Source organism: Mauremys reevesii, linkage group 3, assembly GCF_016161935.1.
Source record: "Mauremys reevesii isolate NIE-2019 linkage group 3, ASM1616193v1, whole genome shotgun sequence".
In the NCBI taxonomy this organism is placed as follows: Eukaryota; Metazoa; Chordata; order Testudines; family Geoemydidae; genus Mauremys; species Mauremys reevesii.
In genome coordinates, this window is record NC_052625.1 from 97,852,582 (window position 1) to 97,875,875 (window position 23,294).

The 23,294-nt window shown below is 41.4% G+C and overlaps 1 protein-coding gene and 1 long non-coding RNA gene across 2 annotated transcripts in view; one reads left to right on the forward strand and one right to left on the reverse strand.

Annotated features, from left to right (window-relative positions):
• AKAP12 (A-kinase anchoring protein 12) overlaps window positions 1–23,294 on the reverse strand; it is a 133,112-nt gene that overhangs the window by 30,873 nt on the left and 78,945 nt on the right. The window lies entirely within an intron of this gene.
• LOC120400600 lies at window positions 865–21,316 on the forward strand. The gene is made up of 4 exons (XR_005595914.1): window positions 865–930; window positions 3,902–4,128; window positions 17,078–17,189; window positions 19,548–21,316. It is a non-coding gene; the product is annotated as an uncharacterized LOC120400600 (long non-coding RNA).

Genomic DNA, 23,294 nt, shown 5'->3' on the forward strand with positions numbered 1-23,294 from the left:
TATTAATAGAAGCATGAAAAGAAAATTATGAAAGAAGTCCAAAGATTATAAGTGTTGGTAAAAGCAATAACTCTTGATGGTCTACCATGTCAAAAATATACTTTAAAAAGATGTTTACTTTGCAAAGATTTGTTTTCCAAATAGCTATCCTATCATGATGATAGTCAATTTGACTTTTTCTAGCAAGCAAAAGACAAGCTGTGGATTTCAATTTTCATTATCGAAAATTAGAATTAAAAACTGTTTTATAACCCCAGGTGTGGCTTGCTGGTTTTTTTTAAACCTCAGATTTGAGGGTATAGCTTTTAATAATAAATCAGATGATCAGTTAGCCTTACTAATAAAAATAACTTAAGGAAACATTTTAGACAGGACTTTTTCAAGAGCTACATTAAATTTTAAACTGAATAACTTAATGTACTGCAGTCTGGAGGACTGCTGATTCTTGACAAGGTATTTTGCAAGTCTTTTCTCTCCTTGTTGACCTTCCAATGGCTATATTTACATCTACACCTCAAATTACAAATACCTCCTTTTAAAGTCTATACTACATCCTTGACTATTCTATCCACTCACCTATTTTTGAGCCCAGATTTACTTGTGCCTAATTGTGGGGAGGGTTTCTTTGTAGATAGCAGTAATTAGCATTTAAAGGAGATTTACACACTGGCTTTCACAATGAATACTTGTAATCCATGACCTTTCCAATGATTTATTTCAGAGATTTAAATACAAATTCACTGTTAACTCCACCTTGGATGCTCCTAGTAGTGTTTAGCAAATTGGTAGTCAAGCAGCTGAATGTTGTAATCCCACACTTTTTTTTTTTTATTTACATAAAGGAAATAAGGGGGGCGGATCATAAGTCAATTACCATTTTTCATGCATTTTGTTTCTCTGTGAAAAAGCACAAGCATGGTCCTGAAGAAGGTAATTAAATTTATATTAACTTATGCGTAACTAACTTAAAAGAAAGCACAAGCATTACTAATGTTATGGTATTGCCTTCCATCATAAACACCTTATTTTCAGACATTTATGATATAGCTGTAAAAGTTTGCTCCAGACTGAGGTCTGACTTATGAAATTCCTGCCAGGGGGTTTACCAGTTTAACATTTTTAAAAATCAAGCATATTTGTATTTATCTAAATATTTCTAAAATACGTATTTAAGTTGTTTTGATGCTCTTTAAAGTTCACTAACAATTTTTCAGTTACTTACTGTATTTAGAGATTCTTTGCTAAATGAATTTCTCACAACCATCCTGCTTTCAAGTCAGCCCAGCCACTATGCAGGTTAACCCAACCAACATGCTACAAATAATTATGACATCTGGGTTTAAGTTTGGCTACTCTCCTCATGTTCAGAGGTATTTAAAATAAAATAAAAAAAATCTTAGTTTCCCCAATATGACATATAGTTGTAATACTACTACTCAGATATTTGAAAAAATACCTGATGCATTAGGGACAAACAAGAGTTAAAGTTATATATCACAGTATTTACTTAGAGTGTTGTTATAAATGTAAATCAGGATGTTTCTGAAATGTAACAATGAATAATGCCAATTCACAATGAGAACCAGATTGAAAGTTCTCCTTCTCAGGACATCTCAATGAAGAATAAATTTTAGCATTACTTGCAAACTGGGGGGAGGGATAGCTCAGTTGTTTGAGCATTGGCCTGCTAAACCCAGGGTTGTGAGTTCAATCTTTAAGGGGGCCACCTAGGGATCTGGGGCAAAAATTGGTCCTGCTAGTGAAGGCAGGGGGCAACAACCTTTCAAGGTCCCTTCCAGTTCTAGGAGATTGGTATCTCTCCAATTATTATTTATTTTTATTAAGAGATTTACACTAATTTTAGCTCACATATTCCTGCTTATCAAAAAGACCTCTACATTCAGCTGGTAACTGGTCCTATGAACAAGTTCAAATGCTTGCAAAATGTCATTCAAATGCAAGCATTCTACAATTTACCCAAGTCAGTTTGGTAGTTCATTATCTTTTTCTTTCTTTCATCATTCTTGTGACCCTATAAAAAGGTTTCCTCAAAAATAAATAATACATAAATTAGCCTTTAATTACTAGCAATAAAAGAAAAGAGCCCTTGAGGATAGACTCAGCATGCAATAAGCTCATTAAGCATCTAGTTTAATGAAAACCCCATTGTAAACAACAGGGCCAAGTAAAGCTTGGGCCACAGAACCCCCCTTCTTTCCCCCAACCTCACCAGCTGTTACAGACCACATACCATCCTCCCCCAGGCTCAAATTCTCCCACAGCTAGACTTTTGGAGGTTTTATTCTCAGTAGAAATGCAAACATGAAAAGCCAGGACTCAGGTATTTGTCATTTCCATTTACTAGCTCAAGTAAATGCCATGAGGGTGAATGAATAGTTGTTCAAACAGTTAAGATAGTAATCAGTTCAGCTTCATTTTTCCTCAAGAAATGTTTATAATCAGCTGACAGCAAAATTAAGAGAGACAGCAAGCAAGCAAGTCTACAGGAAGTAATAAGATTTTATTTAGTTCATACTCTGGCTAAACTCATCACTTTAATTTTCACAAGAAGGAACTATCTGCACAAAAAACTCTGTGAAGAGGTGTTTTCAAAAAAACCCAGAGTTTTTAATTTAAAGCCAAACAAACAATTTGTAGTATTTTCCTGACACACCCACAAAAATGTTGATCTCTTTAAGATGTAGCTTAAAATACAAATTGTTTAATGGATAGGGAGCGACAGTTCCATTCTTCACACTACTCTTAGTCAAACACTTTATTTTTAATTGCTATTACTGTCGTCATAAAGACAAACAATTGGACAAGGAATGTACTTTTTTAATTAACAAAGTGAAGTGAATGGTGATCATTTGACCTCCAGAAGTTAAAAAAATGAAATTATGGGAGTTTTTAAAAAGAGAGAATTTATATTTTAAAAGTCCTTATACTGCACTTAACTGATGTATGGGAAAATAGCTGATATAACAAAACGTTCATAATAAAGTTCAATGTAAAACAAAGTTTTAACAAGTTCATTAACTCTTAAGAGTTCAAGGCTGCAAGAAGTACATTAGAATGTCTTCTAAGAAACCTTGAAGGCTACTATGAAATACTAATCTACATACACAAGGAAAACCTCTAGTGATTGAACTCAAATTTATAGAGAAATTAATGTAGGTTAAACACTATCAAGCAACAAAGATACATTAATGTTTTTGGAGGGTCTAAATTTTATCTCCCTTCCATATAGCTGTTTCAATTCCATTTACCTAATTTGAGTCTGAAGGATAATAATTTTGTATTATATTATCTGTTGATTCATACTTATCAACAGAATCAAGGCAGTCATGGATAGTTTTTCTTTTGCACTTATCCTTTAATTCAGCTGCTAGTTTATTTTCTGCTACTCCAACATAAGTCGTTATTTCTCTGAAACCCAGGAGCCTATCAATTGTTCTTGTATTACAAATTCTATATCACATGTCCTATTAAAAGTGACAAGAAATTCTAACATACATATACACTCTAAACTTGGCAATGGTTCTTACTCGGATAAAATGTTTAAGTCAACTTCTTTAAAGTGTGTCCCCCTTCTGCGCCCCCGCCCCGCACGCTACCGTTAAAGTTTTAAGAAATAAACCAATGTTTGTGCAAGTTAAAGGAGCACGCCTGTGTGCACGGGATACTCTGCCACACCCTAGACTCTGAATCATCCCTGTAGGCAGTAAAAAATAATAATAATCGCAGCATAAAATCACCTGGATGCCACAAACCACAAAGAAAGCCAATAATCAATATAGTCAACACGTACAGCTTAGCAACACCACTTCGTCCTACCTGTAATCGTTATGGTCCCCAGCATTTTTAAAACAACTCTGATGACAATAAATTTTCTCCCCAGAGTATGATGCTCCCTTATTTCTGTCCTGTGGAGACTCAGTGTAATCAAGAGTGACACAGCAAAACAGCGTCTTGCACTAACAAGAGCACACGGAATCCTTCCTCCACTGCCTGTGAGGAAAGCAAACTGAAGTCGCGTTGCAGCAGTCCCTCTTACGTGATCGACAGGCCTTTGTGGTCCATTCGGTTCTCAGCTGTTCTCCTTAGGACTAGAAGCAACTGACTCGGGTGGGCAGACCATGTGGTTCATTTTAAGGAAAACCCCTCCCCTTGCCCACTCCAGTTCCTGTTGTTGGCAAGCAGCCCGGCCCCTCATGTGGAGACCTGGGAATTGTTTAAATAAAGGCTGCTGAAATACACCTTAACTACTTTGTTTCCAATATTTTACTACTTTAACATCTTTATGTCAGAGAACACTTTTTAAAAAAAAACAAATGTGAGGGAATTGCAGAAGTCTGCGACACATTGTGTTTCCTCTAGTCGTCTCTCTCCAGCCCAAATATCAAGGCAGTGTTTAAAACGTGGATACGATTTTGAATTGGGTTACTTAAGAATGACTTCTCAATTTAATGAAAAATGGTACAAAGGGAAAAAACAACCCCAAAACACTTCCTCCACTTTCAGGCTGGTTTCCTCACTACAACCTGCCCGCCTAGGTACCTGGGAAAAAGACTGCTAGTCGGACACATCTACTACAGATTTGCTATAAAGTCTGTTACCCATTTTCTTAGCAGAAGAAATATATTTTAAAAAACCTCTCTCAAGTATCTTGAACACAAAAACAGTCTCCGATGTCTCCCCCTACCTCCCAATTCCTGTTTAAAAGCCAAGTGCATCTTACTGCTAAGTGTATTAGAAAAATAGTTTTGTATTGCTAGTATCTGTGAAGCTGTTTTCTCCCCTCCCATGTAGTTAAAAGGCACAGAGGAGACTTTTTACTTGGAAATCTCTACACAAAATGTAAAATTTACCCCAAATTATCCTGTCAAGAAGGGTAGTTGCACCCCAAATCTGATGATTTTCCTGGGATCTATATGGATCCTGGTGATCCATGAGAAGCCAGAGCCATCCATGCAGGGGCCCTCTATTACTAACTCCCAGCACCAAACACTCTCTACCCTTAACTACAACCTACCCTGTATGCCCCCCCTTCCAGAAACTCCCAGCTGGCCATGGCAAATCCTGAAGATACGTGGAGCAATAAGAAAAATTTATACAGCCTGGAGCCCATACATCTCAAGGTGTCAAGACCTAAATGTAAATCCATGTGCAATAAAGATCCAAAAATAAAGGACAGAAAAAAACAATCCAGCAGAAACCTTGTAACCCCTGTGGGATTCATTCATCTACGCTAAAGAACCTTCTTCTTCCTATAACCTCAGTTTCGTGGTTCTTTATTTCTTGTTTTAAATAATTTCCAACAATAAAAGGGGACATCAAATTTGTGTGGAATGTAGGGAACTTTAGAGCAAATGAGGGACATTTGAGAGGTATTACTAGGGCCCTGCTTCCACCCCTCCTCTTTACATATGCCCCAGGCCACACGGAGAACCCACTACATGGTCCAGAGAGGGCAGGCATGCTGATGATCAACATTTCAGAAATGTAGTTTACTTGAGAAACTGGCTTCCCAATAGTTGGCTCTGCAGCTGTTTTTCAGATGGTGCCATTAGTAGCAATAGTTTTCACTTTGTGTGAGTTTTTTTTATTTCCTCTCACTACTTTTCATAACCCCACTCCTCTTTCTCCCTTCCAAAGAGCAATTCTCTAGACATTTTTGGTTTATGCTTGTTCTCCCCTTTAATACAGATTTTATTACCAACTAGGCCCAATCCTATTTCTCTTGACTTCAGTAGGAGCCTAGTTAGGTCCAAATAATGGAACACCACTAGCACAAGCAGAAGAGTAGAAATTATAAGGGAATTTGTAGGATTTATAAGACAAACTGCTCAAATACAATCTTCATGCTGCCAGTTTCCAGCAAGGAAAAGGCTGACCAATTTGGTCTCCAATTTTGGTTCTGAGAGGAAGTTCCAGTCTGTTCATCATGCATTTTAGTGTCATAAATTTCATATTTTTAAATGCTTGGTTTTCACACTTTCTGTGCATCCACAACTCCAAATGAAATAAATTAAAGTTGCTGGTGCTTAGTATCTACAAAAAACCAGGCCTTTAGAAATGTTTTGCTTCTAGAACCATGAGCTCCAATGCCTGAACAGTTACATGATCTCTGATTTCATTACATCTTATTTCAGTTTTAATTTTTAAGACATACCTTAAAGTTTATGGAGGGAAAAATTACCTTAATGTGAGGTATAGAGATTACCCATCCTCAAGATGAACCTATCCATTTAAAGTAAACGCCAAATAGAAACATCAAGTTCTTGCCATCTTTGGAAGATAGTTATAAAATGAAGGAGACAAATACAACATAGATCCATGTGAAATGGACAGTTGCTCTATTTGGAAGCAAAATATTAATCTCCACGATTACTTAGTGCTTCATCATGGAGCTAGGCAAACTCTCAGCAACTTTGCATTCTTTACAATCCATTTAATAATTAAAGGAATGCAAGGCCATTGATGGGATTTGCTGATAATTGCTTTTTTATACAGAAGGAAGAGGCAGAGTAAAGAGGAGAGAATATGTACTCGTAGTCAGACAATGGGAAAAAAACCTAGTAGTAAAGTAGCCCTTATGAAAATGGTTAAAAGCTTGTTTAATTTGTTTTTATGTTTGTAAAGCCATGGAAACAGAGCATGACTGACTGTCAAATAACTCAATTTAGAGATAGTCCACTTTGATCTATTCTCTCAAAAGTAATCAGGGACAAGCTGTGGAGTTCATCTGATTAGTTACTGTGTCTGGGTTTACAATGAAAAGAGACTATCTATCAAGATAAAAAAAACCCAGAAGATCCAGAATAAAAACAAAGCATCACCATACAATACAGATGACCCCCTATTACGTTAATTGAACAGAATTTGTGGTAAATCATTGCCTTTAGAGGATTTTTAAACCACAAACAGCATTGAGGCCTTCCTGAGTACAGTTTTTTAAATCTTTTTTACTCAGGAAATGTTTAAGTAGAACAGTGGTTCTCAACCAGGGGTACACGTACCCCTGGGGGTATGCAGAGGTCTTCCAGGGGGTACATCAACTCATCTAGATATTTGCTTAGTTTTACAACAGGCTACAGAAAAAAACACTAGCTAAGTCAGTACAAACTAAAATTTCATACAGACAATGACTTATTAATACTACTCTTTATACTATACACTGAAATATAAGTACAATATTTATATCCAAATTGATTTATTTTATAATTATATGGTAAAAATGAGAACATAAGCAATGTTTCAGTATTTTTTGTATTTTTCTGTTTGATTTGATAAGCAAGTAGTTTTAAAGTGAGGTGAAATTTGAGGGCAAATCAGACTCCCAAAAGGGGTAGAGTAGTCTGGAAAGGTTGAGAGCCACTGTAGTACAATGTGTGAAAAATGTTTCCCAAGGACTTTTCTGTACACGCAAACTGTCACCAAAATTACTAAATCAGTTTTAATTCACAATTTTGTTGTTTTGGTGAAAATCTATAAGGACACTTATTTTAGATTAAGGCCTCATCTACACACAGTTTTTGTATTGGTATAATTATATTGGTTAGGTGATGTGATTTTTCCCCCCCTGATACTTATAGCTAGACAACCTCTAGTTTGGGAATAAACTAGTGTGGGAATAAATGATCCTGTGGCCTGGGCTACACTAGGAATTTACATCGGTATAATTATATCTCTCAAGGGTGAGAAAAATCCACACCCGTGGAAATGTAGCTATAGCAACCTAATCTCCCAGTGTAGACAGTAGTAGGTCAACAGAGGAATTCTTCCATCAACCTAGCCACTGCCTCTCTGGGATGTGGATTACTTAGGGTATGTCTACACTACAAGAGTAGTTCGATTTAACTTAGGTCGAATTTGTGGATTCGACCTTATGAAGTCGAATTTGTGTATCCACACTAAGGACACTAATTCGACTTTGTGAGTCCACACTAACGGGGCAAGCGTCGACATTGGAAGCGGTGCATTCTGAGCAGCTATCCCACAGTTCCCGCAGTCCCCGCTTTCCATTGGAATGCTGGGTAGAGCCCCCAATGCCTGCTGGGGGAAAAATGTGTCGAGGGTGGTTTTGGGTAACTGTCGTCATTCAACCGTCACTCCCGCCCTCCGACCCTGAAAGCGCCGGCGGGAAATCTGTTAGTGCACTTTTCTGGTCAGTGACAGTGCGGACGCCACAGCACTGCGAGCATGGAGCCCGCTGCGATCATCACTGCACTTATGGCCATTGTCAATTCCTCGCACCTTATCGTCCACCTCTTCCACAGTCAGCTGCTGAGAAATTGGGCGAGGAGGCTCCGGCAGCGCGGTGAGGACATGAAGTGTGAGATTGGCACAGACCTCTCACAAAGCACGGGATTCCGCGCCTTGGAGATCATGGTGGCAATGGGTCACGTTCATGCTATGGGACGGCGATTCTGGGCCCGGGAAACAAGCACGGACTGGTGGGACCGCATAGTGCTGCAGGTCTGGGATGAATCACAGTGGCTGCGAAACTTCAGGATGCGTAAGGGCACTTTCCTTGAACTGTGTGACTTGCTGGCCCCTGCCCTGAAGCGCCAGGACACCCGGATGCGAGCAGCCCTGAGTGTGCAGAAGTGAGTGGCCATAGCCCTCTGGAAACTTGCAACGCCAGACAGCTACCGGTCAGTAGCGAACCACTTTGGCGTGGGCAAATCTACCATGGGGGTTGCTGTGATGCAAGTAGCCCACGCAATCGTTGACCTACTGCTCTCAAAGGTAGTGACCCTGGGAAACATCCAGGTCGTCATAGATGGCTTCGCTGCAATGGGATTCCCAAACTGCGGTGGGGCTATAGATGGCACTCACATCCCTATCCTGGGACCGGCCCACCAGGCCAGCCAGTATATTAACCGAAAGGGCTACTTTTCAATGGTGCTGCAAGCACTGGTGGACCATAGAGGACGTTTTACCAACATCTACGTCGGGTGGCCGGGCAAGGTTCATGACGCGCGTGTTTTCAGGAACTCTTGTCTGTTTAGACGCCTGCAGGAAGGTAGTTTCTTCCCGGACCAAAAAATAACTGTTGGGGATGTGGAGATGCCTACAGTGATCCTCGGGGACCCAGCCTACGTGCTAATGCCCTGGCTCATGAAGCCCTATACAGGCGCCTTGGACAGTGACAAGGAGCTCTTCAACTACCGGCTGAGCAAGTGCAGAATGGTGGTGGAGTGTGCTTTCGGACGTCTCAAGGGGAGATGGAGGAGCTTACTGACTCGCTCAGATCTCAGCGAAACCAATATCCCCATTGTTATTGCAGCTTGCTGTGTGCTCCACAATCTCTGTGAGAGCAAGGGGGAGACCTTTATGGCGGGATGGGAGGTTGAGGCAAATCGCCTGGCTGCTGATTACGCTCAGCCAGACACCCGTGCGATTAGAAGAGCCCAGCAGGAAGCGCTGTGCATCCGGGAGGCTTTGAAAGCTAGGTTCCTCAGAGAGCAGGGTAACCTATGACTGTCCAGTCTCTTTACAGAGAAGCTGAACCTGCCCCTGTTTCAGTTACTATTGACTTTTTTCAGCAGTTACATACCCCGTTCACCAGGTTTCCCCCCTTCCAACAGACGTTTAAAAATAAAGTTATTGGAACATTTTTAATTAACAAAGTTTTCTTTACTAACGAATTTGCGTTAAAGGGTTCAAACAGGGACGCAGACTGTGGTGGGTACGGTGTGCAGTGATGTACAGACCGCTTCTACACTCGAGGACTGACAGGCTCCTGCTCCTACAGCGGTCTCTGGGGGGAGGACGGTTACAGGAGGGTGTGCAGGAAGGGGTGGGTTTGCAGGAAGGGATGAGGGGTGTGTGGGAAGGGTGAGTAGGTGTAGGGGGATGATGGCTCTGGCTGGGGCTCAGGGCATCGGAGAGGTTAATGGCTAGGGTGGAAGGGCATGGTAAGGGCAGCCTGCCTTGCCATTTGTGGATGCCAGGCGCTCGGACCCTGGGGCAGCAGACACCTCCCAGACTGTCCTGGGGCAGCAGACACCTCCCAGAGTGACCCGAGTGCCTAGTGACTGCACTCTGTGTGTGACCTGCTGTTGATCCTGCCCCCATGTCTGTACCCTGGTAATGGTGGTTGTCCTTTGCAATTAACAAACCCCTATCTCCCCTTCACACAAAGTCTTCTGCAAAGAAACATGACGGAAACAGTAATGAACAGCAAACTATTTTTAATACTCAACTACACAGTTGGGGGATGAAACTGGGATTTTGGATTGGGTGAGCCAGGAAGGGAAGCAATTCTCATACTTTAGGGAATGAGAGCTGTTTGGTACATGAGCGCTCTGCTGGGGTGGAGTGACAGTTTTCACGGCCCCTAGCGCCCCTCCTTCTTGTGATTTTGGGTGAGGGGGGGACAGGACTTTGTGGCGGGGGAGGGGGTTGCAGATACAGTGCAGGGGGGCTCTCTCCTCCTGCCTGCGGTCCTGCAGAACATCCACAAGGCGCCGGAGCATGTCCGTTTGCTCCCTCATTAGTCCAAGCAGCGTTTGAGTCGCCTGCTGGTCTTCCTGCCGCCACCTGTCCTCCCGTTCGCTGTGTGAGCGCTGCTGCTGAGAGAGGGTCTCCCTCCACTGGCTCTGCTGGGCCGCCTCGGCTCTGGAGCAGGCCATCAGTTCAGCGAACATCTCGTCCCGAGTCTTTTTCTTTCGCCGCCTAATCTGCGCCAGCCTCTGTGAGGGGGATGCCGGGGCAGTTCGGGAAAGAGCTGCAGCTGCGTGATGGGAAAAAGGAAGTGATTTCCTTGCAAAGATACATGTTTGCAAACACTGAACACAGTCTACTCAGTTTCTGTGAACAAGACCATATAGGCCACCTATCTCATGTACTCTCAGGACAAGTTCGAATTTTCGGCATTCGCTTTCATTGCCTGGGGTCTTGCACTGGAGATCAGACAAGCGGGGCAGGACAGCAGAATCCGTGTAGCAGCCAGGCCTGGTAAGCCGTAAACTTTAGGCTGCTTAACAGTTAATGGATAGCAGTGCCCTCCTGCTGCAGGCAATCTGGAAAGCATAAAGTCTGACCCTGTTCCAGCCCCTCGCGGCTGTCCCCGGGAAAGATCCCTGTATGCTTTTCCTCTGCAGCCTCCACCACGTGGCTGTTAAACGACGGTCATTGTTATGCAAAGGAAAAGTCAAGCATTCACAATAGTAACATTACAGTAATTCCCCTAATTAGATGCAGCAGTCGCTGAGCGAGATCACCCTGAGGCAGGTCACTAGGAGAGACAGAGAGCGCATGCTGCGTGAATCCCTGCACAGACCAGGGCCCTATGCTGCCATGCTGGTCGAGGCAATGCTCCCACTGTACCTCAGGATGGCCTGGCGCGGAAGAGTGTGCTTCCACGGAGCACCCAATAAGGCACCTCTCCCCAGGAACCTCCTGCGGAGGCTTTTCGAGTACCTCTATGAGAGCTTCGTGGAACTGTCCCAAGAGGATTTCTGTTTGATCCCTATATGTATTGACCTTCTTTTCATATAGTTTTTATTCCTGTTTTTAAAAAAATAAATGTTTACATGTTTATAGCACTTACCAACTGATCCTTCCCCTGATTCAGAGTCCGGGTTAGCGGCCGAGGAGGGTTGGTAGGGGATCTCCGTGAGGGTGATGAAGAGATCCTGGCTGTCGGGGAAAGCAGTATTGTAAGCGCTGTCGCCTGCCTCGTCCTCCACAAACCCTTCCTCATCTTCCCCATCCGCGAACATCGCCGAGGAACTGCCCGTCAACACTATCCCATCCTCAGAGTCCACGGTCACTGGTGGGGCAGTGGTGGCAGACCCACCGAGAATGGCATGCAGTGCCTCGTAGAAGTGGCATGTCTGGGGCTGGGCTCCGGAGTGTCCGTTTGCCACTTTGATTTTTTGATAGCCTTGTCTCAGGTCCTTGATTTTCACGCGGCACTGCGTTGCATCCCGGTTGTATCCTCTGAGTGCCATGGCTTTGGAGACCTTCTCGTAGGTCTTTGCATTCCATTTTTTGGAGCGCAGCTCCGAAAGCACAGACTCATCGCCCCACACAGCGATCAGATCCAAGACTTCCCGGTCAGTCCATGCTGGGGCCCTCTTTCTACTCTGAGATTGCATGGACCCCTCTCCCGGAGAGCTCTGCATCGTTGCCGGTGCTGCTGAACTCGCCCCGATGTCCAACCAGGAATTGAGATTCAAACTGGCCAGACAGGAAAAGGAATTCAAATTTTCCCGGGGCTTTTCCTGTATGGCTGATCAGAACATCTGAGCTCGGACTGCTGTCCAGAGCGTCAACACAGTGGTGCACTGTGGGATAGCTCCCGGAGCTACTAAGGTCGATTTCCGTCCACACATAGGCTAACTCGACATAGCCATGTCGAATTTAGCGCTACTCCCCTCATCGGGGTGGAGTACCGAATTCGAACTAAAGAGCCCTCTAGGTCGAACTAATTAGCTTCCTGGTGTGGACGGTTGCACGGTTAAATCGAATTAACACTGCTAAATTCGACATAAACTCCTAGTGTAGACCAGGCCTTACAATGACAGGAGAATCTATCTTGTCAGTGTAGGTAATGTCCACACTGAGTCACTGAGTTTTTGCCATCTATGGATGATGACAGTTATAAAATGAGGGAGCCAAATACAACCATAGACACCAACTCTGTGGGTGCTCCGGGGCTGGAGCACCCACGGGGAAAAATTAGTGGGTGCTCTGCACCCACTGGCAGCCAAGCTCTCCCCCCCCCCGCTTCCTTCTACCCCATGAGCATGCCGCGTCCCTGCTCCTCCCCCTCCCTCCCAGCGCTTCCTGCCCCCCTACTGCCTAACAGCAGTTTGGCGGCGCTTAGGACTTTCCGAGAGGGAGGGGGAGGGGCGGTGATGCAGCTTGCTCAGGTGAGGAGGCAGAGAAGAGGCAGGGCAGGGGCATGGACTTTGGGGAAGGGGTGGAATGGGGGTAGGGCAAGGGTGGGGAAGAGGTGAGGCCAGGGGCGGGGAAGGGTGGGTTGAGCACCCACTGGGCAGAGGGGAAGTCGGCGCCTATGAATACAACACAGATCCATGTGAAACAGACAACGCAGTAAGCACATGTGGAAACATAGATATGCCTTTAGGACCCCTTCAGACACTTTAGGACAACTTCAGAAAATTAGTTATGGACATTCAGCCAAGGGTATTGTCTAGACACAAAATTGCACTGATTTAACTAAAAGTGTGATTTTTAAACCATTTAGTTAAATCTTTTCAATTGTGTGGCTTGATACTTATATCAGTTTAAATTTGATTTACATTGGTTTAACTTATCCAGATAAATTTGCAGGAATAATCTAAACCATATAATTAATTTTAAACCAATTTAAGAATTAAATAAAAATGATTTTTAAAATCCTTAATTATTTCAGTAGCAGTTTATTGTAAACAAGCCTTAATGGGTGTATTTTATTTTTCTTTCCTTGGTGAATTTAGAGACAGTCCTTCTGGTTTTCACGTTTAGTCTCTTTTCCTCAATGTAACATGTTCATACAACTTGTATTGTCGAGGAGACCCCATTGTTGGAAATGCAAGAAAGTTAACCTGATATTTTAAGATTAATTTATAGTTTATGTATAGGTCTGGTAAGTGTTTTGATCATAAAAGGCTTAATGTACACAGTGCCTTGTTTCCTTTAAAAATATTGTGTTAGGAGTTTAACAAGTTTTGTTGTTTAAAATCTGATGGATAATTTTACTGATGGGTGAAAATTATTGAATGGTATTGTAAAAATATGAGCTGAATTGATACATCATCTTCAATAACCATTCAGATACAGGGAACCCACAAAAATATTCCATTCATTGTACAGATTCTTCACACATACTCAAAATATCAATATGTGGCCAAGTTGCCCAATACAAAGTCCACTGACTCAAACTATGAAGAATGAGATAAATATACACACAAGAGAAGTTTAGGCGACCCAGAGGTTGAAAAATGGAAGAGATGCTTCAATTTTTTCCCTTCATAATCCAGAATAGACAACCACATGGCACACAAATTTGCCTTTAGAACAACTTCTGAAAATAAATTATGGACATTTAGCTGTAGTTAAAAAAATAGTTAAAAAATTAAAAATATATTTTCCTAAATATAATTTTGATATAATAGTAAGCAAATATGATGTTCTTTCCATATATATTCCAACAGAACAACAAGGAAAGACAAGCACCAGACCACACGGAAGCAAAAAATTTGACCCTTAAAAGTAAAGGCACTTAAAATTTAGGGATAATTATTTTAAAGGGCTACCAATGATACTGTTTATGATAGAAATGCATGCACATGTTATATTAACTACTGCTGACAAAATAAAAACCAGACTGAAATTTTCATACATTCACTACAAGAAAGGACAGAAACACAGCAGTTAAATCATTCATAATTAGTTTAGGGAAGATAATTTTAAACCCTACCTTTAAGAATTCTAAGTATCTTTGTTTTAATTTTGATTTTAAAAGATCTAAAAAATACATTGATTTTTTTTAAATATACACCTCTACCCCGATAAAACACAAATTTGGATATAACGCGGTAAAGCAGTGCTCCGGGCGGGGCTGCTCACTCCGGCGGATCAAAGCAAGTTCGATATAACGCAGTTTCACCTATAATGCAGTACGATTTTTTGGCTCCCGAGGACAGCATTATATCGGGGTAGAGGTGTATTAGCATTAATCTATAAAGATAACACTCCTTTTTTATCCAAAGTTTATCTTTTTATTAAAATATTAAGAGCAATTTGCCTCATGGGTATACAGGATTACAAACATTCTGTCCAACTAAAATTAATGCCTGTCTATACATGCAAAAAGAAAAATTTAAATTAGCAATGTATGTAGGCATCATATACAGCAAATAAAATGCCATGGGCGAAATCTCGGACACAATGGGAGTTTTGCCATTGACTTCAGTGAGGTCAGGATTTCACTCTGTATATCTTTCTTCAGAACTCTGCTATACCGGATAAATTCAAAACATATGGAATTTGGACAAGTCCCACTTCACATTTGACACAACTATTTTGTCTGAGTTTATTACATTGTTTAATTTGAGAAAAGCAAATGGTGTCAAGCAAAACACCCTGCTTTCTATAATCACTTCAATTTATTACATATGAGCAGTTTTCTACACAATCTGTATAACAGGAGACCATTCTCTTCCCCCCCCCCCCCCCGGTATTATTTTTGCATCTCTTCATTACAATTATCTTAATTAGATGCCTTAAGATTTGTTTGTCCTTCCCTTATTGCTCTATAAATACCAAGGCTCTGATTTTGCAAGCTGCCCTGCAGTAGGGTCTCTGTGTTAGTGGAGAAATCTGCCTGCATGGACTTGCAGGGCTAGAGACCAAATTAGTATTCTATGCGCTAGACAGAAGAGTGATAGACCTGGGGGTAGATACCTGGGTCCAGCACAGTTTGGCCAAGCAATGTGGGTAGGAGCCAGTCATGTTAGAACAACTATGGTGGTCTAATCTAGGATCCTGGCTAAAGTATGCTTGTGATAACTCAGTCTGACCTCCCACCAACACTGGCTAGGCAAATCAGGCTTGGAGTGCTGTTTGTCTATAAATATGCTTAGACCGTTTTTAAGCACAGTTCTTAAATTCTGTTGAAAGGCCCCTATAGATCGAGCCATAATCTATCTATATTTTACCATTAAACTTGTGGTTCTACCACACTTCAACTATTGGCATAAGGCTTTTAGTGCTTTTAATAAAGTCCCAGGTTTTTGAGCCATGTTGATTATTTGAGAATTTCAGCTTTCATTTAAAAATAAAAAAGTATGTTTCTAGCCCTTGTGGCTGCAGAGATAAGTTTGAAAATATGGCTCAAATGTAACCTAAAGGCTCTAAACCCAGAAGGCAAATAAAAAGAACACCCAAACTGATTAGTAAAAGTCTCGCAATTTTTAAACTAATATCAAGACTTTTGGGGCCTAGATCATTAATTTTGAATGCTTGGAGTTGGCAATACTGCAACCTCCTTTCCATGGCCTGTAAAAAAAAAAAAAAAAAAGACATAGATCCAGAAAGTTTGCTTGCTCTAGAGACAGATTGCAGTTGTTGTTAGTGGAACATCAATGGTGATGGGAGTGGGGAGATGGATAAAGAAGTACACATCCCCACACAAATATCCCTCCTTGGAGGTAGAGCCTGAACACATAGAGACTGACTCCAGTTGCTGCTAAAGATGCCACGTCACTGGGAAACAGGATAGACTCCACACCCACCTCTGCTAGTTCTGCATACCAGAGGGAGATATTGAACAGATACTATGACTGTACTAAGGGAACTACAAAGGTTTTTCATTTTCTTTCCTTTGTTTTCCTCTGGATGCCTTTGCACTGGACGGGAGCAGAAAGGCCTTAGCTTTCAAACGAAAACACAGCATGTCTGCTAGCCTTCCTCACACCATCAACTTTGTAAATTATTCTTTGGTTACAAGCTCTTTTAAAAGAACATTATGAACAAGTCCTGGCTCTGTGCCAAATTATGCTTAAAGCTGGCTATGGTTTTAGGTTCATAGAATAAATTGTGCAGATTATCCTTGTCCAAAATACCATAACCTTTCCCTAGACAGTCCCAAAAGGAAAACTATTTAAAAAACAATGTTTTTCAGGACCAGAGTATTAAATATGTTGCACTTTTTAAAAAAGAGAAAATAATCTCACTATTTCTGGGAAAGTAAAATATGCAGCCAAATGAAGCCATCTCTGAAGGGCTCCTGGAGTCCACAGATGTGTCTGCTATAAGGTTGTGTACATTGGATTGCTTGCAGTTTGGGTTACAACTGTCTTGTACCAAACTCTGAAGTTTAACTTATTTCCTATTTAATATTTAGAATAAGCCTTCTTCCACAGCATGATACATGTTCCAAAGAAAATCAATTGCTGATGTTAAACACATGCCATTGCGCTGCAGGTTTGTTTGTTTTTTAAAAATATTGGGTTAACTATGAATTTGTCATGACTGAGCATCCATGAACATAATCCTGTCAGGTCAATTAAAAGGTTTGTCTTAAAATTAAAACTTTTTTTTTTTTTTGCAGTGGTGATACAGTTTTCCCCAGACTAAACATCACTTGGAGACTTCTGCATTCAAAGTCAGAATTCTATGCCAGTGTTGCCAAAATATAGGACAAAAAAAGGACAGAACCTCAGGTAGCTGTCACAGGCCTCATCTTTGCTGCTAAATAATATGCATTTTTTTATCTTGGGACAACTAATGCATGAGAGCTATCTTGAGGTAAAAACATAGCGAAGACCGGGTTGCGCAGTAAACTAGGCAAGTTCAGCACTGTGCCCCCACACCTGGGGTTGACTTCGAGCCATGGTGAAACTAAAGTGTCTGGTCTTCATTAGGATAACTCACATGGGTTAATTACCCCAAGGTTAAAAAAGACACTTTTTTTTTTAGCAGTGAAGAGGCCACAGATGCAGACCCACGGAGGAAATTCATCCCTGTCCTATAACCCTTTGTGTTTGTGCCAACTTTTCCCTTTTTTGCTGTATGAAGCCTTGTTTGTTTGTATGTTGAAGCATTGTTTGTTTGTATGTTGGCAGTTTTTTTCTTGTTTTCTACTTTACAAATATAAAGAAATTCTAGTTTTGTCTTCCACGGTTTTGCTGCAGGGCTACTTAATGGATTCAGAGAACTTTAATTCAAGGGTCAGGGTACAGAATTTTTAACAAAAATCTTTTCTTCCAGTTGTGTGGTGTGTGTTAGCAAAAAAACAGAAAGAGACACAGTATTGGAAATTGCAATGCCAGATATTTATTGTACTGAGAAACATCAGCATCAGGCTGCAGCTTGTAAATTATGATGGACGGGTGGGGGTGGGGGCAGGAGGCAGAAAGACAGAAATGGCAATTAGATGCCTAACTCCTATCAAGCTTTTCATGGGAATTAGGCACCAAACTGCTATTTCTGTCTTTGACATTCCCCTTCATGGTTTGAATTTGTCCACACACTACTGCTAGACACTCAGACTAAAGCATTTATTTAGCAGGCATAAAAATTGTCATTCTGCATTCTATTGCACATGTGAAAGTGAGTGATATTTATTGTGATGGCCCACTTGACAGTTAGGGGGGGAAAAAGCTTGGATCTGTCGATAGCACTTACTGCAAGTCAACACATTCAGGGCTGGAAATCTGCCATTGGTAATAACTATCCAAGCCCTAATATTCCCCCAGCTTTCAAGAATCAACTCCCATTATCTCTTTATCAGCCAGCCTTAATTTTACAATTAAATTAAAGTTGTAATACTGCTTGTCCCTCACCTCCATTGAAGCTCCCTCCACCTTTCCAAACAAGGTTCTCCTGGGTCATCATCCAAGAGAAATCAGCATGCACCACCATTTAAATTATTGGAGCCTTCCTTTCCCTCACTGGAACCCTTGGTGTACGTCTACACAGTACACTCCTTTCAGTGGTATGTAGCAGACATACATGGCTAGCTCCCCTAGCACAGGTATAAATAGCAGTGTAGACAGTGAGGCACTGCTTAGGGGAGTAAAGACACTCCTGAACCCTGATGGTATGTACTCTCTACATGCCCAAGCAGTGCCTCTATGCTATTTTTATCAGTTTAGCAGTCCACTGCCTCCCAGGTGCTGGAAAATTTCCCTGCCACTGGGAGCTTTCAGAGTCTTTCTCCACTGCAGGGAAAGAGTCTTGCAACAGGGAGCTGCCAGAACCAGCAACTTCTGGCTGCAGGAGTCCTTCCTCTGGCAGACAGGGGCGGCTCCAGGCCCCAGCATGACAAGCGCGTGCTTGGGACGGCAAGCCACAGGGGGCGCTCTGCCGGCGCTGCGAGGGCGGCATGCAGGCTGCCTTCCGCAGCTTGCCTGCGGAGGGTCCGCTGGTCCCGCGGCTTCAGTGGACCTCCCACAGGCGTGCCTGCAGAGGGTCCGCCGAAGCCGCGGGACCAGTGGACCCTCCACAGGCAAGCCGCCGAAGGCAGCCTGCTTGCCATGCTTGGGGCGGCAAAATGCCTAGAGCCGCACCTGCTGGCAGAGAAAGGCTCCAGAAGCTCCCTGTTGCAGGAGTCTTTCCCTGCTTCCTCCCACCTACCAGAGCTTTTCACTGATGTGTAGCTACACACAACAGTGAGGATGCAGCCTGCTTTTCACTAAGGTGTGTAGCTACACATACCCTACACACCACTGCAAGAGGTGTGTAGCGTAATCATAGCTTTAGAAGAAACATTTTTCAGATGGCCTCTGTTGGGTGTTCATGTGTGTCTTGATGCCTTCAAGTAGCCTTATCAGAGACTATTTGTTCTGACTCACAGCCAGTTCTAAAGCTCTAAAATAAAACAAAAAACACCAGTTAAGAGACAGCATTTTGATATTGCTGCTTCATTTTTCAAAAAAGAGGCTGTACAGAGTATCCTCAGAGACTGAGAATTGCAACCGTTAAGACTCCTTTGAAGGAAAAAGAAGTATGCTGCTGAAAAAGCAATGCAACATGCATTAATATTACTTTTAACCTTTTGCTTTGCTTTTCCTTTTCAGATCCCCCTCAGTACTAGGAGAAGGAACCCAGAAATGTTGGTCCATCACAGGTCAGATAAGTGAGCAGCAGTCCAGTAGCTAAACGGGCAGAGCATTTGGCAAGATAAGGGGGAACCAGCACAGAAACATGGGTGACATCTCAGTGGAATTGCAAAAGGAAATGAGAACAATGATCAGTAAATTAAATGGAGCTGAAGAGACAAATTCAAAGAGGATAATGCTGCTTATAAGCCTTCAGGGCTGATACAGAGATATGATCTCTGAGCAATAAAGGGAATCATGAGGAGACATGAGGCAATAGATATTTGTAGGGAGACCATGAGATTACAGGAGCTCTGTGAGATAGCTCATGCAGACTACGTGCCATCCTCAAGTACCTCAGTATGGCCCTCCTCATACACACAGGCAGATTCATAAGGACACATCACAGAACAGCCTCAACATGTATTAGATTGTCCCATTTTCTCCTCCCCATTCTACAGTTAGACCATAGCTAGGACCAGGAGAACAGAAACCAAAATATAGCACATTTCCACTCTTCACAGTGCTTGACAGTGGATGGACTATGTATGTTTTTTGTTTACAGTTGTTTTGGTCTGGTGCTGCCAGACATAGTTATTGCAGACAGGCTGCTTGTTTGTTGTTAAATAAAGTTGCTTTTCTATCTCTTTGTCATGATGTTATGTGACAAATTGATGTTACATGACATTAAGAACAGTGATACTGAGAACAGTCATACTGGCAATGATATGGAAACAAAATGAATGTATTACCCTTCAAATCAGAAAATGAAAGCCTAACATTCCCTAGAGCACAGGTGGCATTTCGGCGGCAACGCCTCTGGATGCTGCTGCTTGTCAGCGGCATTTTGGCAGATGCTCGTTCACCGGCCAGTACGCGGGCGCACTTAGACACCCCGGCGGGCGCCACTGCACCCACAGGCACTACGTTGGGGACCCCTGCCCGAGAAGATACTATATCCTAACTATTGTCACCTGCAGAATCTATTGTATTTACACAGAAGCATTTGAGTAACATTGCTCATAAATTAATGCATATTATCCATCAAAATACATGGAGACATACAGTAACTAGAACTCATGAAAACAAAACCATCCCAAAACACCATGCAAAAGCAAATTTGAAATGCAAACAGTACATTAAGCATGGTTCAAACCTCACCATTCTCCTGGACAACAACTACCACATCACATACTCCCTTCATTTCCAAAATAAGTATGTAGATTACCTTTAATAAGGGTAACATGCCTGGTACTGAGAGTGGCATAACAGACCTTTGGTGCATGTCTGGCTATATATAATCAGCAACAAGGTTTGAAACCTCTTCAGCCTACAATGTGTTAAACAATACATCCTTGCTTTCATAAATTTTATGTAGAACGTAAGAAGTGGTTACGTACAAACACTTACTACTTCTCTCCAAATGTATAGCCTTGATACACATCCTTCTTTCTATATGCAGACAGAAGGAGAAACACAGTATCTCCTATAAACCCAGAACTGAGTAAGCCTCCAGGGTTGTGCCTAGACACAGAAACGTTCCAAATTTAGCCTCTAATGTAAAGACATCCTGTGAACAACAGCTAAAGGCTAAGTCGTGAGAGAATTTAGAACTTTTGTCCCAAAACATGTAACAGACACATATATACTGGGCCTGGACTGATGTTCAGAGACTGAAAGCAAGTAATAGCTCTTTGTAAAAGCACGAGGCAGAGACAATGAAGCTATTTATGATTTGAGATTACTAATTTTACTAATCCCACCAGAATAAAAGCCATGATATGACCTTCAATTGTGGTCCCACTGATTATAACTAGGGCTGTCAAGCATTTAAAAAAATTAATCATGATTAAAAAAATTAATCATGATTAATCACTGTTAAACAGTAATAGAATACCATTTATTTAAATATTTGTGGATGTTTTCTACAATTTCAAATATATTGATTTCAATTACAACACAAAATACAAAGTGTACAGTGCTCACTTTATATTTATTTTTATTACAAATATTTGTGCTGTAAAAAACAAAAGAAATTGTATTTTTCAATTCGCCTAATACAAGTACTGTAGTGCAATCTCTGTATCATGAAAGTTGAACTGACAAATGTAGAATTATGTACAAAAAAAACTGCATTCAAAAATAAAACAATGTAAAACTTTAAAGCCTACAAGTCCACTCAGTCCTACTTCTTGTTCAGCCAGTCACTCAGACCAAACAATTTTATTTACATTTGCAGGAGCTAATGCTGCCCTCTTCTTATTTACAATGTCACCTGAAAGTGAGAAAAGATGTTCGGATGGCACTGTTGTAGCCAGCATTGCAAGATATTTACATGCCAGATGCGCTAAAGATTCATATGTCCCTTCATTTTCAACCAACATTCCAGAGGACATGCGTCCATGCTGATGACAGGTTATGCTCGATAACGATCCAAAGCAGTGCAGACCGACACATGTTCACTTTCATCATCTGAGTCAGATACCACCAGCAGAAGATTGATTTTCTTTTTTTGATGGTTCAGGTTCTGTAGTTTTCGTATCGGAGTGTTGCTCTTTTAAGATTTTTGAAAACATGCTCCACACCTCGTCCTCTCCTATTTTGGGAGGCACTTCAGATTCTTAAATCTTGGGTTGAGTGCTGTAGCGATCTTTAGAAATCTCACATTGGTACCTTCTTTGCATTCTGTCAAATCTGCAGTGAAAGTGTTCTTAAAACGAACAAGATGCGCTGGGTCATCATCCGAGACTGCTATAATATGAAATACATGGCAGAATGCGGGTAAAACAGAGCAGGAGACATACTATTCTCCCACAGGGAGTTCAGTCAAAATTTAATTAATGCATTATTTTTTTAACAAGTGTCATCAGCATGGAAGCATGTCCTCTGGAATGGTAGCTGAAGCATGAAGGGGCATATGAATGTTTAGCATATCTGGCACGTAAATACCTTGCAATGCTGGCTACAAAAGTGCCATGTGAACGCGTGTTCTCGCTTTCAGGTGACATTGTAAATAAGAAGCCGGCAGCATTATCTCCCCTAAATGTAAACAAACATGTTTGTCTTAGCAATTGGCTGAATAAGAAGTAGGACTGAGTGCACTTGTAGGCTCTAAACTTTTACATCAGTGGTGGGCAATCAGTGGTCGGCAAAGTGGACTGGCCGGGAATGGTGAACCACAGCCACTTGGAGCTGTGGGCGGCCATGCCTGCAGACGATTAAGGTAAACAAACTGTCTCACGGCCCACCCAGCGGATTACCCTGATGGGCCGCAGGTTGCCAACTGCTGTTTTACATTGTTTTATTTTTGAGTGCAGTTATGTAACAAAAAAAAAATCTACATTTGTAAGTTGCATTTTCATGACAAAAAGATATTGCATTATGGTACTTGTATGAGGTGAATTGAAAAAACTGTTTCTTTTGTTTAACCTTTTTGCAGTGCAAATATTTGTAATAAAAATAATAATATAAATTGAGCACTGTACACTTTATATTGTGTTGTAATTTAAATCAATATATTTGAAAATGTAGAAAAACTTCCAAAAATAGTTAATAAATTTCAATTAATATTCTATTTTTTAACAGAATGATTAAAACTGCCATTAATCGTTCTTAATTTTTTTAATCACAATTAATTTTTAGAGTTAATCACATGAGTTAATTGCAATTAATCGAAAGCCCTAATTATAACAGTAAAGAAAGTCATTTGCTATCTCCTTATGATAT